General features: G+C 40.3%; 2 protein-coding genes across 2 annotated transcripts in view; both read left to right on the forward strand.

Moving 5' to 3' along the window:
* LOC127648277 (interferon-induced very large GTPase 1-like) overlaps positions 1 to 17,805 on the forward strand; it is a 341,847-nt gene that overhangs the window by 297,300 nt on the left and 26,742 nt on the right. The window contains 1 exon segment of the mRNA XM_052132865.1: positions 11,471 to 11,555. The gene's annotated coding sequence lies outside the window, so the exon portion shown is untranslated.
* The window catches only part of LOC127648266 (interferon-induced very large GTPase 1-like), a 399,776-nt gene that overhangs the window by 256,422 nt on the left and 125,549 nt on the right, over positions 1 to 17,805 (forward strand). The gene's annotated exons all lie outside the window — the stretch shown is intronic.

The raw sequence follows: 17,805 nt of genomic DNA on the forward strand, positions 1-17,805 counted from the left end.
AAGTACTCGTATCTATTGAATAAGAACTAGTTTCTAATGAATAAGTACTAGTATCTAATGAATAAGTACTAGTATCTATTGAATAAGAACTAGTTTCTAATGAATAAGTACTAGTATCTAATTAATAGTTACTAGTACCTAAAGAATAACTACCAGTATCTAATATATATGTACTAGTCACAATTGGAATAGATACTAGTCAGAACTGAATAGTTGATATCTAAATGAAAGTCAATGGCAAAACATTTTTTTTTTGTTACTAGTAACAAAAGAATAGTTACTAGTGACTATCGAAATAAGTACTAGTATCTAATGAATAAGTACTAGTATCTATTTAATAGGTACTAGTATCTAATGAATAAGTACTAGTAACTAATGAATAAGTACTAGTATTTAATGAATAAGTACTAGTAACTAATGAATAAGTACTAGTATCTAATGAATAAGGACTAGTATCTAATGAATAAGCACTAGTACCTAAAGAATAAGCACTAGTATCTATTGAATAAGTACTAGTACCTAAAGAATAAGCACTAGTATCTGTTGAATAAGCACTAGTAGGTTAAAATGATTAAATGTTAAAATGGCTTGCCATATGTTGCACCTTAATTCTTTCTCCTCTTCTCCTTCCGTTTCTTGTCATCTCCCCTTAATATGCAGTTGGTTCATTAATATTCAACATATTATTTGCATACTGATTATTTAAATAGTACTAGTATCTATTAAGGGTAAGGATATCTGTGATCTAAAATGTTACTAGTAACTAAAAAATAAGCACTAGTTCTATTTTTTCTTAACAAGTTGGGTATAATTAAATACTAGACACTATTGGAATAAGCACTAGTATCTAATAAATAAGGACTAGTATCTAATGAATAAGGACTAGTACCTAAAGAATAAGCACTAGTAGCTAATGAATACGTACTAGTACTTAATGGAATAGATACTAGTATCTAAAAAATAAGCACTAGTAGCCTGAAAATAAAGACTAGTAGGTTAAAATGATTAAATGTTAAAACGGCTTGCCATAATCTGCAGTGCAGGGATGAGATGCTTCATTTTCTAAAGAAAAAGTTTAACAATTACACCAAATGGAAAAATAATTTTCTTAGAATTTAAATATACATCTATATTGTACATTTACACTTTCACAATGTATTGAAAAAATTCTTGTTCAACAACAAAGCACTTTCTTAAGGGTTTAATGATATCAGAATGCAGAGGGAAAAAGCTTTTAATTCTAATTTCATACACACTGCAAATATTCACACAATAGCCTATATATAAATAATTACAAATATGGTTTGGAAACTTGCTCAAGTCTGTTTGACCAAAAATACATAAACCGTAACACTGACAAACACTAAAATCTTACCATTTCCAAACTCATTTCGTAACAAACATGTGTACTCATTTCGTAACAAACATGTGTACTCATTTCGTAACAAACATGTGTACTCATTTCGTAACAAACATGTGTACTCATTTCGTAACATTCTAAAATCTCAACAATTAAGTGAAAAAGAATCCAAGTAAAAGTAAGGAAAGTTTGTAGAACAAGTAAGAAGTCTTTTGTAGAACTTCACATTCTACTAGCAACAGTCATTTAAAAAAAAAAAAAAAAAAAAAGGTGTCTTCAAGGAAGAGTCTTCTTACGGCCACCACCACCCATCCTCTCTGGTGCATATTGTGAATATTTGGACATGGTCTCCATTACTTTTGTACTGGTTGTGTTGTGTGCATTGACGACTGCATCTAAAGGGAAAAATCTAAACAGTCCAGATCAACAAAATTGCTATAAATTTATGGAAAAGCTTTTAAGGATGTCAAAGTTATTAGTCAAGTCAAGTCATCTTCATTTATATAGCGCTTTTAACAATGGATTGTTTCAAAGCAGCTTTACAGAGATAAACATATAACTTAAGGTAGCCGAGAATGTTTTGGCTTTATAGTGATTCTCAAATAATGTTATTTCCAGCTAAAGTTAGTTTTGATTGATTCACCTCCGTCAAAATGATCATTTGTTATTAAATTAGGGGCCGCTAAGACGACGGCGTTCTCTCTAAACAGACTTTAAACACAAACCTGTGATAAACGCTGATGGTGTTCACATGCGCATTGAGAATTGAATCTATAGTTATGTGCTTTTGAATATATGTGCGCAGGTTTGTAATTCCCTACAAACCATGCCTAAACAAACTACTTCTCTTGCCTATAATTTGATACAGAATTTTGTTTTATTTTTATCACTTCGGCATGGGTACGCGAACCGGAATTCACAACGTATAATAGCCTAATTTAGAGATCACTTTTTTTTTTTTTAACCGACTACCGACAACTTTGATCGGTTAACGTTGATACGGTCAACCATCGGTCAAACGGTCCTCGGTTAACATCCCTAATTCCATTCATGAAAATAATAGTGATCAATCGATTTCAGATAATCCTATCTTTTGTTACAGACAAGCTATGAAAGAAAAACTGATGTGAAATTGGTTAAATTTCACCATGTGATGAGTTTTTCCAAAACACTCATTTTGAGAGAGTTCTGCAAAACAAAAATAAAACCATTTAATGAAACATCAAGACAGTAAAAAGAATGACTAAAATATGATTAAATAAATTTGATTATATAACCAAATTAATTTTTGCCTATAGTCCCTGTGAAATCAATAAAGTTTTTTGGGTGTTAGTATCAACATGTTAGTCTTAGGGTTATCTATAAGCCAGTGAGAAAATTCGCATTTAGAAGATACAAGCATTCAAAACTTGCAGTTCGTCACTTCTGCCAAAATGAATTTAATATTTTTTATAAGTATAAGTCACCCCATACTTCAACTTATTAAATCTTCTGACCAATCAAATGCTCTCTGGTATCTGAAACATCCCTCCCCCTTCAAGACGCTATTGCTGCAGCTGAAACAATACCACTACCACAGTTTCACCTAGCTCCACTTGCATATTTTAAACCACAGGCTAATTCAGTCGGTAGTGCTATGACAAAGCTGCTGTCTTTTTGAAGGGTCTAGAAAAGTGTTTAAAGAGGGTGCTACGGAGTTTTGCAAGTGTGTTTTTTGACGAACATTTTATCAACAAGGCCCAGTTCAGTGCTGGATTTGCACATCATTTGATACTGAAAAATGGAGCCATCCCAGCTATAAAAGATCCATGTCATGATTCAGAACTGCAGATGCTAAGTAAAATGGCACCAAATGTCTGCGTTTCATTGGCTCGTCACTCTTTAGCTCCACTCATGGCACCCCTCCAGGACCTCAGCTGTTTTTGGAGAGACTAAGAAAGCCGTGTCTTTCTTTTACAAATATATTAAAACTAAAGACTCTTTAGTGCTACAAACGATGCTGTACTACTCTATAATACTAAAGATCAATATGAGATTGGGTGAAACTGTTATGTCCCCTTTAAGTAAAATCAAGTGTTCTTTAGTATATCCTTCAAAATATTTAGTTGTCTCAATGCTTTCCTTTGTGTAACCATTTATCTAGAGCTGTACACTTTCAGATTAAGATATTTCATGTTCTCAGTGCATTGTTGTCCTTTAAAAACAAAGCATTTCTTGTAAATCAAGAATTATCACATTAGAAAATCATCCAAGAAAAAAGATGCAAGCCAATCAAATGTTAAAAAGATCAGTATAGTAAAATATGATTTCATGTGGCCGATTATATTTGACAAATCATCACCTTGGAATTACAAGGTTATATTTGCATTGAGCCGTTTTGAGATAATGAGCTTCAAAGTTATTGCAGTCCATACTGATTAATGGACAGAACATTTTTGTTTTCTAAAAAAACAAGTCCTAAAATGTAAAAAAAAAAATAAAAAAAAAAAAAACACCACTGATGTGCAGCGTCCTATTGAGCCAAAACACCCACCAGGTAATTGTTGGTATATAGATAGAGTGAAGCAGCCAATTGGCATATGGGGATGTTTAGGAGACCATGATTAACAAGAGGCCATTGGGTAGATTTGGCCAGGATGCTGGGGTAATACCCCTGCTAATTTTCAAAAGGCATCCTGGGATTTTTAATGACCACAGAGAGTCAGGACCTCTTACTAGTCTCACTTAACACACCTTCCATAACTCAAAATGAGGGGAAAAAAAACAACAAAAAACTGATAGATCCTTATAATCCCAAGGTGACGAATTAATGCAATGACTGGAAAGAAAAGTACTTACGCAGACATTGTTTTTTTCACCATGTCGATGTCATCAACTCCTCCAAGTCTTGTCAAATATGCTTGCTAAAAATAATAAAAAAAATTGTCTGTAAGAATAATTATAAAAAACTGACATAGTAAATGCATTGGTAGATGCTGTATTGCGTTAATAAGCGTTTCATTATATTACCAGTGTTGCCTCCTTTGTTGCCCCCCCCCCCCCCCCCCTTTTTTTAGGCGACCGTTATTTGAGAATCAGACCTGCAAACTCAGAAGGCTGAAAAAGGTGACATATTTCATATAAAAACATTGCTCACGTTGGCCTTCATGTATGAGTGTGTGTGTGCAAGTGAGTGAGCGCAAGTGAGTGAGCGAGGGACAGCGAGTGTTTGCGAGTGACGACACTATGACTATCGTAACAGACACAAAAATCTTGTAATCTGAACCAGGCATTATTCATCGTGTCAGGGTGTCTGTTGCTATGTGTCCATCGCGCGAGTTCATATGACGATGAAAATTCGATGTATCGTTCAGCCCTAATGTATGGACTTATCTAACTCTGGGGGATACACTGAATAAGCAAAAGTCACAAAAAGTCGGCATGTTCCTTTAAGAATTGTGCTTGATTGCATTCATATTAGGGATGTGAATATCTGCCAAAAATGCCATTCGATAATCAAGGAGCAAAAGTCGAATACTGTTCGAAAATCGGAAGGGAAAAAAAACGCACACTCACAATGACAGAAAGGGAGGCCAATTTAATCTTTTGCGGTTTGTCATTAAACAAACTGTTTATTAATTGAACAAGGAACTTGTTTTTTGTCGTGTTTTTTTTTTTACACAGTAGTCTAATTGGAAGAACAAAAAAATGAAGAAAAAAAAAAACATTAAGCAAGACAGTCCGTTTCTGCATCGCCAAACCAGATGCTCGTTAGATCAAAAAATAAAATAAATGCGGAAGGATACATGTCATAATGATTTTATGCGAACCTGCCTACTTTTTAAACAAATTAGTTTTAATCAGTGTAACTATTCATAGTATAACGCTTAGGCATATGTCATATTCTTGATCAAAAAAATGAGCATGCCAACATGTTCTGGGAGCAGACGCGAGCGCAACCTATTAACAATTAGTCCAGCCGCGGAGAAGACCCGCTCGGAAGGCACAGAGGTCGCAGGCACACTCAAGTAGGAGATTGCTAACTTTGCCAGGCGGGGATATTTCTTCTCGTTGGCCGTAGGGAGCATATCCTTAGCTATCATCTTAGTAATTAGCATAGTGATCTGCTCACTGCGCCTAGCATTGCGATTACGTCTACCCAAGAAACTAGCCATTGACTGCTGCGTGCTGCCTGAGGATGATGAAGCTGCTGCCGGGTGCTTTGATCTCAGGTGGCTATGCATCGTTGTTGTAGAGTGGTGGTATGCCAGCTTTGCTTGGCATAATTTACACTCAACTTTATCATTGTTAATTTTTTTAAATGAGTCCCACACGGAGCTTCTTGGTTGTTGCATGGTTGGTCGCAGAGTTAACGGCAATGCTCTTCTTCTGTTTTTTGTTTACACTATGTACAAAACGTGTACCCTAGCTAGATCACGCAGTAGGGGGTTTCATTCATGTTAGCGACACCTTGTGTCCCTGACCTGAAAATACCCTGCTGCGCGATCTGTGATGGTAGGCGCGGAAAATATAATGATATTCGAAAAAGCTATTTTATGATCGAATTTCGCACGCAGTTCGACTATTCGACCATTCGAAGATCGCAACTCATCCCTAATTCATATAAAACTCACCAAGGCTGCTCTTTCATTTTTATCTTGCAAACGAGACTCCAATTCTTGCAATTCGTTCACACTGTTGGCTGGCTTTAGAGTAAATGCATCCGTTGTTCTGATTGCGACTTTTACCAAATCTCTTATATCAATTAACATTTGAAGAACTTTCCTCTGGAATTCTAGGATGAAGGGGAGTGAGAACAGATGTTATTAGGGTTGGACAATAACTCATTTATGCATGTTAAATTAATGTGTGGGTTACATGACATATATATATATATATATATATATATATATATATATATATATATATATATATATATATATATATATATATAAAGAGTTCAGATGCAGAAGCCTCTTAATGCCAATTATTTTCTTGTAAAATTAGTATTTTTATCAGTGTAGGTTCAGTTATTTCACTTTTAAATAGCAATGAATAGGTTATTTTCTGGAATTTACCACTGACTCTGATGTCTCTATAATTGTTAAAGATTATATAATTCTGACGATAGGATGTTATGAAAGCATATCGTCCAACATTAGTCTAATTAAACTATTATTTGCTCAGACAACTTGCAAAACAGTAAAACTAACATGAAAAATTATCGTGATAATATTGTGAATCATATTTAAAAAAATAAAAAAAAATAAACTCGATTGGATATTGTTTTCCATATCGCCCATCTCTTTCATGCTCTTTCCCTTGGCCAGTCCCGCTTCGAATCTCGCGATATTACCGTGAATGGACAGTAATGACGACGACGACGACTGTTAAACGGAAAAATTAGCTTATCGAACGTTACACTTTTGTTTCCTGAAATTTTTTATCTGTGTGCACACGTATAATGTCTTCTCCCTGAAAATCGACGTAGCAACCGCAAAAGCACAACATGACACTGAAGCGGCACGAGTAACGTTAGGCCTCAATCGACATCTGTAAAAGTAACTTAGGCCTCCGCGACACAAATGTGGAAAAGCATTCCCTGAATATCAAGTTAGTAAATTCATTCAACAAACTGTGCATTTACAATTCTCCAAGCACTGACATAATGCGTTTAACTCATGACCTTGCGTATATTTGTGAAATCAGACTTACCTTTTTGATCCCGCCCTCGCGAGACCACTTTCTTTCGTGCTCTTCCCTTGGCCAGTCTCGCGATCTGAAGACGGTCAACGGTCATATTTTCAAACTTAAAATGGCGCGCACAGTTTCATTGGCCAGTTTCATGAATGACAGACAGATTAACCAATCATGATCAAAGCAAATAAGGTTAAATAACCAATAGGAATTGTTTCAGTGTGGTAAAGCAGCGCAATGTTTTATAATATCAGAAGGTTCATGATAAAAATGTAAAATGATAATAAAATAATAATAATGATCTTAATAATAATTTAAAAGGCAGAAATTATTTATTCTGTACATACATTAATTGATTCAACATATAGATCTTGTAAAAAAAATCAAAGTTGATTTATAAGTGGTTTTTTTTACCCTTTTTCAACCATTTAGCATTAAACATTATTTCAACGTAGTTTCAACATTGAAACAACAACTGTCATTATTTCAACCATATTTCAACGTTGAAGGTTGGTCATGTACCGGTTGGTTTTCAACCATTTAGCATTAAACGTTATATCAACGTTGTTTCAACGTTGAAACAACAACTGACATTATTTCAACCATATTTCAACGTTGAAGGTCGGTCGTGTGCCGGCTGGGATGTTACAGTGACGGATGTCGTTCCCTCAACATGAGATCTCGAGGCCACGACATAAGGATGTTCTTGACAAAATTATATTGTGGCCACGAATTATTATCACGTTCACACGACAAAACCAAGTGAACTGAACATGTCCTCTCCCGGTCACTGTACCAGTTTAACAATAGTTTCCATCCAATTTTCGCACTATTTTGATATCGACAAAGTGAAAATGCATAAAACAAATTTGTGAAATTTACCATTTTTTGCCTGTTTCCATTTAAATGGCCTTTTATCAATAAAAATGTTATGTGTGATGACGTCAAGCCTAAAAACACTTGGTCGCACAAGATTTGGTTTATCGCAACAGACATCTGCCCTAAAAAGGTTTCCATTCAGAAATGTGTTTATCGCTAATCCGCCTCCCAGATGTCCCTCATTTTTTTTCAGTTTTGGTAAAATGGGGAGATTATTGAGAAAATTCATTAAAATTAGTCAGCTTACTGTCATTTTAATTAACAAATAATTGCAATCACAAGAGGAGGAATTGCAATCAAAAGGGAGCAGTTGCTCTTCTGATAGGACTGTAATATTGGTCCTGATGTTGCACCTATCGCAGGTTGCCATCGGTGCAGACTCGAAAGGGAATCGTCATGGCCCCGTTCAAGCTGGAAAACTGCACCAAGTAGTGGCGAAACTTTCAGTCTTAGTATAAGGATCATCCATCGATGTGTTTATGATATTAAAGAATAAATTATGTGGTGTAATATCAGTTTTTTCATATATGATATTCAGTATTTTGAACAATCATCTAATCTAAAGCATCACCATCAAATAATTGCATGTGATACGTATGTACTAGATCTAGAATAAAAATGAATATATCTGTTGTTAAAAATAAGAAATAGAAATCATAAGTGGAATTTTTTTTTGCCCCAGATTTTCCATTTCATGGTCACCTTCAGTGCAGTGGCATTTTTTCCCCTGAGTCCTTGATCATTTCTGAACATGTTCTTGCACAAAAAAAAAAGATGCATCATGATGAACAAGGCAGAACAACTCGGGTTACTATAACCCTTACTTATCTGTAACCCCTGTTCCCTGAAAAGGCGGAACGAGATTCTGCACTGATTAAGCGCTTTGGGAACGTCTTTAGGAGTGACCAGCTATGAATATGTGTGCAACATGCCAATGAAATTGACAGGAATTTATAGCCTCTGCTGGTGACATCATCAGGATGTGCCGGTACCAGGGGCTATAAATAGATGCGCCACAGGTGCATCGTCTGGTATTTTTGTCTGAAGAGCAGTCCTGGGGCATCCTCAGTGCGGCAATGAAGCGCAGCATCTCGTTCGGCTTTTTCGGGGAACAGGGGTTACAGTTATTGTAAGTAACCCGAGACGTTCCCTATCATAAGCTACACTTTGATGCTGTGCTGATTTAGCGCTTTGGGAACGAGAATAAACATGCTGCTGCACTGTGGATGTCTGGACCCTTTACGGTTGTGTAGTTGTGCTCACAAAAGCGTGAGAGGTCTCAGACATGAGCTTGTGATGTTGACTCAAGTACATAAGAGCCCGGAGTGGCATGAACATCCAAACTAAATCTTATGAGTGTGTGCGGACATTACAAACATGCTGCAGAGGGACACCTCTAGCCAAAGCTTTAGAGGAGGTGACCCCCTTGGTAGAGCGAGCCCAATAGCATCCCTCACCCAATGTGACATTGTTTGCATGGTGGCGGCCGCCCCCTTGTTACGGCCCCCATGACAAACGAATAGTTGCCCTGACTTACGCCACTGGCTAGTGCGGTAGACGTAAGCCTGAAGGGCACTGGACACAGTCTGTGAATTCTCTCCTGATCAGAAGGGGAACAGAAGGCTTCAAGAGTGACCGGATGTACGGCCGAGAAAGGAACCTTAGGCAGGTAGTCAGGATGAGGGTGCAATATTGCTTTAGCCATTCCTGGGGCAAAATCTAAGCAGGATGGCAAGACAGACAGAGCCTGCAAATCCCCAATTCTTTTTAGAGAAGTAATCGCCATAAGAAAAACAATCTTGAAAGTCAGAAGTTTATCAAACACTGACTCTAGAGGTTCAAAGTGGGTCTCAACCAGACCCTCAAGGACTATTGCTAAGTCCCATGAAAGGATCCTGGTCCTAGCAGGTGGTCTCAATGGCATGGCTCCATGAATGAAGCGAGCGATCAGAGGATGTTTCCCCAATGGCATCCAGTCAATCAAGGCATGGCAAGCCGATAGAGCAGCCACATAAACCCTGAGAGTGGCGGGGCATGTACCTGCTGATATTTTTTCCTGCAGAGAGTCCAGAACTTGAGCAATCTGGCAGTTAACTTGATCTGCATTATGTGCAGTGCACCATCTTTCAAAGACACCCCATTTATTGGCATAACTTCTTCTAGTAGAGGGAGCCCTAGTGCTCAGAATGGTTTCGATGACTTCAGGTGAAAGTTGGTACCCTTCAGAGTCCAAACATGAAGAGAATCTGCCGTGCCAGTCTGTTCAGCTGGCGTGAATGTAGACCTCCTTGATGGTTTATGTAAGAGACTACAGCTGTGTTGTCCACCCGCACCAGGACATGGCAGCCTCTCAGATACTGGAGGAAGTATTTCAGGGCCAGAAATACAGCCATCAACTCGAGACAGTTGATGTGCCAATCGAGCTGATGACCCTCCCATTCCCCTTGAGCTGGAAGAACACTTAAGGCCGCTCCCCAGCCCGTCAGGGAGGCGTCTGTCATTAGCAACTTGTGACGGCAAGACGCACCTAGAGTGGGACCCAAGGTGAGGAACCGGGGTCTGAACCACATAGAAAGGATATGAAGCCTGCAGCGCGTAACCCTTCTCTGCCTTAGGGGACTGGCCCTAGGATGAAATCCCCTGGCTTTGAGCCACAACTGAAACGGTCTCACGTGCAAAAGGCCCAAAGGATGCAGGCGCCATGAGACCTAGTATTCGTTGATACTGATGAACAGTGCAACCTTGGCCTAGCCTGACCTGAATGGTCTCGATTTGAGACAATTATGCCCGCATCATGATTGAATTCCATACGATCCCCAGTTAGGTAGGTCCTGAGTGGGAGAGAGAACGCTTTTCTTGCCATTGAGTCTCAAACCCAGAGAAACGAGATGACCTAAGACAATATCCCTGTGCTGTGATGCAAGTTCTTGTGACTGTGCTAGTATCAGCCAGTCGTCTATATATTTCAGAATGCGGATACCCCGGAGTCACAAAGGAGCCAGTGCTGCATCCATGCACTTCGTGAATGTGCGGGGTGATAAGGCTAGGCCGAATAGAAGAATCCGATATTGGAAAACTTCCTGTGTTGTGGCAGAATTTCTAAATGAAAGTATGCGTCCATGAGATTGATCTTGACCAACCAATTGTGATGTTGGATTTGAGACATGACCGTCTTGACGGTTAGCATCTTGAACTTGGATGTCTTGACTAAGCAATTCAAGCCTCGAAGGTCTAAAACTGGACGCAACCCCCCGTTCTCCTGTTTTAACACTTTGACTGCAAAAGTCAAGATATTTTATTCCTGGTTTGGAATCGCTATTAGAGCTTATTGCCCTTCATTTTTAAGTAGCAAAAGTACAAATTCACAGGAATGTTCATTTTCATCTGTTTTTAGTGTTTTTTTGTAAATGAGGCACACTTTGGTATTATTTTAATCTCCAGTCTGTTTGCTAGCATCTTACATAGTCTTTAAATTCATAGCTATCTAACAGAAGTGATCAGCCAGGTGTGAATCCCAGTTTCTTAGTGTAAGATAATGTGTTTTTCCTTTTTCAGATTCAACTGAAAACACAGAGAAGGGTCCAACAGGAAACAGCAGACCAGAGCAAACATCTGAAGATTCTGAAACCATTCAAGAAAGGTGATTATTTTCATACAATCTTGGATAGAAAATGTTTTTACCTGCAGAAAATAAGTTAATAGGCTGCACTTGAACATGCACACAACCTTCTTCATCATTTAATTTTAGGTATCATGTTCATTTATTGTTGTTTTGTTCTCTGTATTCTGCATCCCATTACTGCATTACTGAGTGACAAAGCTCTTCAAACATTTACGATTTGCTTGCATGTTTGACCTGGACTCCAAAGATTGATTTATTCATGCATCAGGCATTACTAGTTTTAATTTCAGTCTATATGTTGGAGGGTGCCACTACATGTTATTGGAGCGCGCAAGACATATTTTGTTTGACACAAGCTGAAATTCTCTCAGTAGATCAGAGTTGACAGGCCCTGGACGAGCATACATTTTAGGTGGAATATGACACACGGTCTTACCGGTTAGGAGCAGAAGCACATCGTACAGAGTGGCGTTGTGGTAGGTCCTACCCAAGGGGGGAGGAGTTACTACAAACATGGCGACCAAGGACAGAGGGCCCTCTGCCCAAGGAAGACACAGTTTACCATTTACCATTTTGCGGAATATACATCACACGGGGTTGCCTAGGGGGACAACCAGCACATGTGGAGCACTTACCTCAGTACTTACCACAGAGAGGTCCCACGAGGGAATGAGGTGCAACCTGGGAGGGGTTAACTTCCTTGCGCCTCTCAGGAACCTGATGATCAAGTCGTGCTTCCCTATATACTTACCATCCACTGCATCGTGATGTGCCGATATGGCTGCTACATACACTTTCAAGGTGGAGGGGGACAGCCGTCCCTCCAACATTTCCTCCTGAAAGGAAAGCACTGATCCAACTGCGCATCTCTGGGGGTCTTCACCTCGGGAAGAACACCACTGAGCAAACAGATGCTAATTCAGGCCATAAAGGCACCTCGTTGAGGGGGCCCTCGCCTGAGTGATCTTGTTTACCACAGTGGGTGGTACGCCACTTAGGTCTACCGCATACTGTCCAAGGGCCAGACATGGAGATTCCAGAGGTCCGGTCGCGGGTGTCAGATGGTGCCCCGTTCCTGAGAAAGAAGGTACTTCGCCAGGGGGGGCTGTCGCGAGGAGCATGATGTCCGAGAACCAATAAGGGCCACTAAGAGGATCTGCTCCCCATCCTACCTGACTTTGCACAACGTCTGTGCAAGTAGGCTCACTGGGGGAAACACATACTTGCGCAGGCCCAGGGGCCAGCGGTGTGTCAAGGCATCTGTGCTAAGGGGAGCCTCGGTCAGAGAGTACAATAGTGGGAAATGGGAGGATTCTGGGGAAGCAAACAGGTCAATCCTGTACTTGGCCGAATCGATTTCAGATCAGCTGGACCACCTGAGGGTGGAGCCTCCACTCTCCCCTGGGTGTAACACGCTACGACAGCGCGTCCGCTGTGCTGTTGAGGTGGCACGAGATATGAGTGGCTCGCAGCAACTTGAGCTTTTCTTTTTCTGTTCTGCACCCCAGGACGATTCCCTCCTCTATCCATTTTGGTCATGTGACTGTGACAGTCTTAGAGTAATGTCAGAGGGTGAGCGGATGATGTGTAATCACTTGATATAACAAAATAACATTTTTAACTAATTTAAAATGCTAAACAAAAGGTAAATAATGTTTCCTGTAATTACTTTTTACAAATAAGCTTTTGATTATTTATAACGTTTTATGAAACATGATTTTCAAAGAATGATTTTGGCACAAAGCCCCCCGTGCTGTCACAGCGTACCGCGGAAGATACACACACAATTTCCTCTGCCGACTTCACGAGTCTGAGGGCTAGGGAGGAAGGACATCCAGGGTTCATGGTTCGTGGACTCGCATGGGAGAAAGAGTGCACCTCTGTGCCTCATGGAGGGGAAAGGCACTATATGCAAGCGGTACACCGGGCCAGCTGTCTGTCATTACCAAACTTACATGTTCATACCTGACAAAACACGGGACGAGTTCGGCTCAACCCAGACATTGTAAAATCTCGCAAAGGTATTGGGTGTTGCTCAGTCGCTGTCTGCTTGAGAGGTGCCATTGGCCAGTGCCCACAAGGATGCCACACTCCTTGTAGTGTGTGCTTGATTCCCAAAGGGCCTGGTATGCCAAATGATGGCATCCACGATCCAGTGGGCAAGCCTCTGTTTGGAGACAGCGTTCCCTTTCCACTGTCCACTAAAGCAGACAAAGATCTACTCAGAGCATCTAAAGCTTTTTGTGCGATCCAAGTGGATTCGCAAAGCACACACCGGACACAGCAACGATAAGGCTGGTTCTGCCTCCTCCCAGGGCAGCGCTTGCAGACTCACCACCTGATCCCTAAAAGGGTTTGTTGGAACCTTGGGCACAAAGCCCGGTCGGGGTCTCAGGATCACGTGAAAGTGCTCCAGACCAAACTCCAGGCACATTTCGCTGACAGAGAATGCTTGCAGGTCCCCGACCCTCTTGATGGAAGTGACCGCGGTTAGCTGTCTTCAACGAGACGGCCTTCAACGAGACTGACTCTAGGGGCTTGAACGGGGCTCTCCAAAGTCCCAGAAGGACCACTGAGAGGTCTCAAGAGGGAAAGAGGCACGACCTAGGAGGATTCAACCTCAGGAACCTTAGGATCAAGTCTTGCTTCCCTGGATACTTACTGTCTACTGCATCATGGTGTGCCGATATAGCAGCTACATACACCTTCAAAGTGGAGGGGGACAGCCGCCCCTCCAACTTCTCCTGCAGGAAGGAAAGCACTGACCCGACTATGCGTCTCTAGGGGTCTTCACTTCAAGAAGAACACCAATTCACGAACACATGCCACTTCAGGGCATACAGCTGCCTTGTGGAGGGAGCCCTTGCTTGAGTGATCGTGTTTACCACTGGAGGCGGAGTCTTCCGCATCCCATGCAGGGACCAGATATGGAAGTTCCAGAGGTCTGGGCACAGGTGCCAGATAGAGCCCCATTCCTGAGAGAGGAGGTCCTCTCTCATGTCAATATTCTGAGTGTTTTTGAAGCCAGCGCTGAAGCGGTCTCATATGCATCAACCGGAGTGGCGTAAGGGCTGTAGATCCCTTTCTTCATCTTGGCTGGAGGGACAGGCTCTATTGCGCCCTTTTGCAGAAGGACCGTGATTTACGCATGCAGGACGGCGGCGTTCTCGCCCTTCACAGATGTGAAGTGGATGCCGTGGAACCGGGGCTGGCGAACTGAATTACATAGCCGCTTGTGATGGTCCTGGCCACCCAACATGACGGGTTGGAAAGCGCTAGCCATGCATCCAAGCTCCGTGCGAGGGGAGTTTAAAAGATTTATAGGGGTACAAATATCTGTATAAATAGAACTGAACATTTACTCCCAAAGTGTTTTACAGTTGGTTTCATGTCTCTAGCTCAAACGGTCATGGAGTTTAATGGAAAAATATTTCAAACATTTACATTACTATATTTGTTATGAAAACATATAGAATGTAAATTCCACAAACAGAGCCTTGTGTCATGAAAGGGATATTTTAAGAACATTTCATATTTGTTGTTATTTCATAATATCAAATGGTTAAATTGTTTAATTGATTTGTAGAGCTAATAAAATGATATGAAAAAAAAAATAAAAATGTATAATTCAGCTTTGTGCTAAGCAAAGGAAACATATTCATGCATTTCCAAGTTGGTTTGGCTTGAAAATGTTAAAGGCACAGAGAGTTTAATGAGTATTGTCGTGAATGTCAAAAATAAAACTAACTTTACTGTTTTTTTTAACCATTCGTCTCATAGTGTTCCCTGTCCTTCGTGTTCTAAAACCTGCAAAATCCTAAAACTTCCAGGTTAAATTTATTTTTATTTTGAATAGACTTGAAAAGTTTTTTGAACCCCACAATGTGGGTTTATGTTTTCTCTTTTAATCATGTAATTTAGTGTGTGCATGGTTTTGGAGGGTGTACCTTTATGCTGGGTTGGAAATCTCAAGGATTAATAGTGGTTTTCTCCTCATTACATCACATGTTGTTATGAAAGCAAAAAGAAACAAATGAAACACTGAATGTAGGCTGTCATTCACGCAGAATGAAAGTGAGCGCGTATAATCACACGATTAACCAAAAGTGAAGCGCTGCCGGCTTGTGATGTGCGAATGTCTTGCACGCGCTGTAGTGTGTTGGGAACACTGCAGTCTCTTCACATTTTAACTTTTTGTTTAGGCTCCCATTCAGCTCATGAAAACACACTGTGTGATCATGAGGAAGAATTACATCATGATGTAGATGGGAATGCAGGTGCAGAGTAAATATATAAATAAATTGGTCTTCTACTCTCTTTCCGATGCTGGCGTGTCACTGATTACTCCTCTGCGTGCCATAGGTTGCCGACCCCTGATCATTCAGATTACTCAATCACAATAATAAAAAATAAGACACATTTTAAGTCATATCATCACACTTACACTCTTCATCTCTGATTTTCGCATAAATGATCACTCTCTTAAACATTTGTGAAATAACATTTGGAAAAAATAAAAAAAAGCTTAGGCTGTTTTTTTGTGGGGATAGTCCCTTAAGTATTAGCAAGCAAGTAAAGACTTTATCTGATGCCGGGCTAAATGAGTAAACACTGTTAATGCAGTTCCAACATAAAATCAGACCCTCAGTCACCTCAGTATAAACAAGAAATAGTGTACAGATTAAGTAGGAAAAACACATCATTTGGTTATGTCACATCTCTTGGTTATGTCAGCAGGCTATAAAAATACAAAGAATAAAAGTAGAATAAAATCCCTCATTTCAAACCCTCTCCTTGTACGTCATCTCGTAACATGGATGACCGCTGCTTATAACCCTCTTTACATATCAAAACATTCTCAGAAAGAAAAGACATACCTCATTTTAACACATTTCACAGTAGCTCTCGCTACTTGTATCATCATATTTGTGTTCATCATCCTCTGGATAGACTGTCATCTTTACAAATTGAACAGACATCCCTGCTTTAACCAGTCTCTGTACTGAGCTGGAAACACACGTTATGATGCATGGTAAACATAACAATATTGACAGTCCTATCACCGCAGTTGGTAACACAGTTTGAATCAGCCAATACCCCCCATCCTCCCCAGAGATTCATAAACCAAGTAAACCATGTACCCTCAACATGTTCTGGCTCCTGTACGGCTTTTCTCATGTGTTCAATTACATTCGTGATGTTGTCGCTGTAATCTGGAATATTGAAACAACAAGACATTCCCAACATTTTGCAAACTCCCCCTTTCTCTGCAGTTAACATATCAAGAACCAACCTGTTTTGAAAGACTTAATCTCTTAACTGTTTCATTTCATCATTTATCATACAAATTGTCATTGCAAGCAAAGTCATTATGCACATACACTTACACAGACCACACATTCCCGGCACTCTGAATGGGTGCCACGGTCTCGGACGCTCCATTTCTTCCATTTGCTAGATCAGTACTGCAGCTGTGTGACCAGAATGTGTGAAGGAGTTCAGTCTTATCTGCTTTGCTGATTAACGGTGCCCAGCCAGATGCTGTTTTCACAACTAGGGCTGCCTGCCTCTTCCAGTCTCCTCCCGGCTTCTTGTATCTGGCTCCGCTTAAACACACAGCTAGAATGCAGGGGTCTGTTATTAATACTTCTTGAATTCTTTTCAGTTCGTACCTTTTCACGATGATTACTGCTTGTGACCACACGATGGGGTTCACTCTGCACACAGGCTGTGTTATTCTCTGTGGTTGGCCTTGCTTTTCCACTAATAGTGGTACTTGGAGTTCAAACTTGACCTCTGCGTTTATTGACATTCACTCGGTACAATCTCGTCCTGTTGCTGATTCTCCTGCGATGTGGGCGGAACTTTCCTGCAATGGTTGGCATGAACCCATGTAGCTCTCTCTGCGACCTTCACCGGCGTGTGAGTCGTCAGTAGCACTTGGAATGGTCCCAGCCACCTTTTCGTCTTCCAGCTCTTTCTCCTCAGGTCACGAATCACAACGAAATCGGCAGGCCTGATTTTGTGCAGGAAGGTTTCAGCAACCTTTCCCTGAGCAGCTTTCACCTTGCTGTATTTTTATACCGCTGTAAACCTATATGAGAACCTCTCAACCCTTATAGCACATATTAATATTATATAATACTCACCTCATTGTACAGACTAATATTATATAATACTCACCTGTTGCTTTACAGGGTAGTTGAAGTTGTAATAGGGTCCTCGGCGGTGTCCAATCCAGCTCAGTCTAGGATCCGTTTTAATGGGC

This window comes from Xyrauchen texanus, chromosome 8 (assembly GCF_025860055.1).
Source record: "Xyrauchen texanus isolate HMW12.3.18 chromosome 8, RBS_HiC_50CHRs, whole genome shotgun sequence".
NCBI classification, from domain to species: Eukaryota; Metazoa; Chordata; class Actinopteri; order Cypriniformes; family Catostomidae; genus Xyrauchen; species Xyrauchen texanus.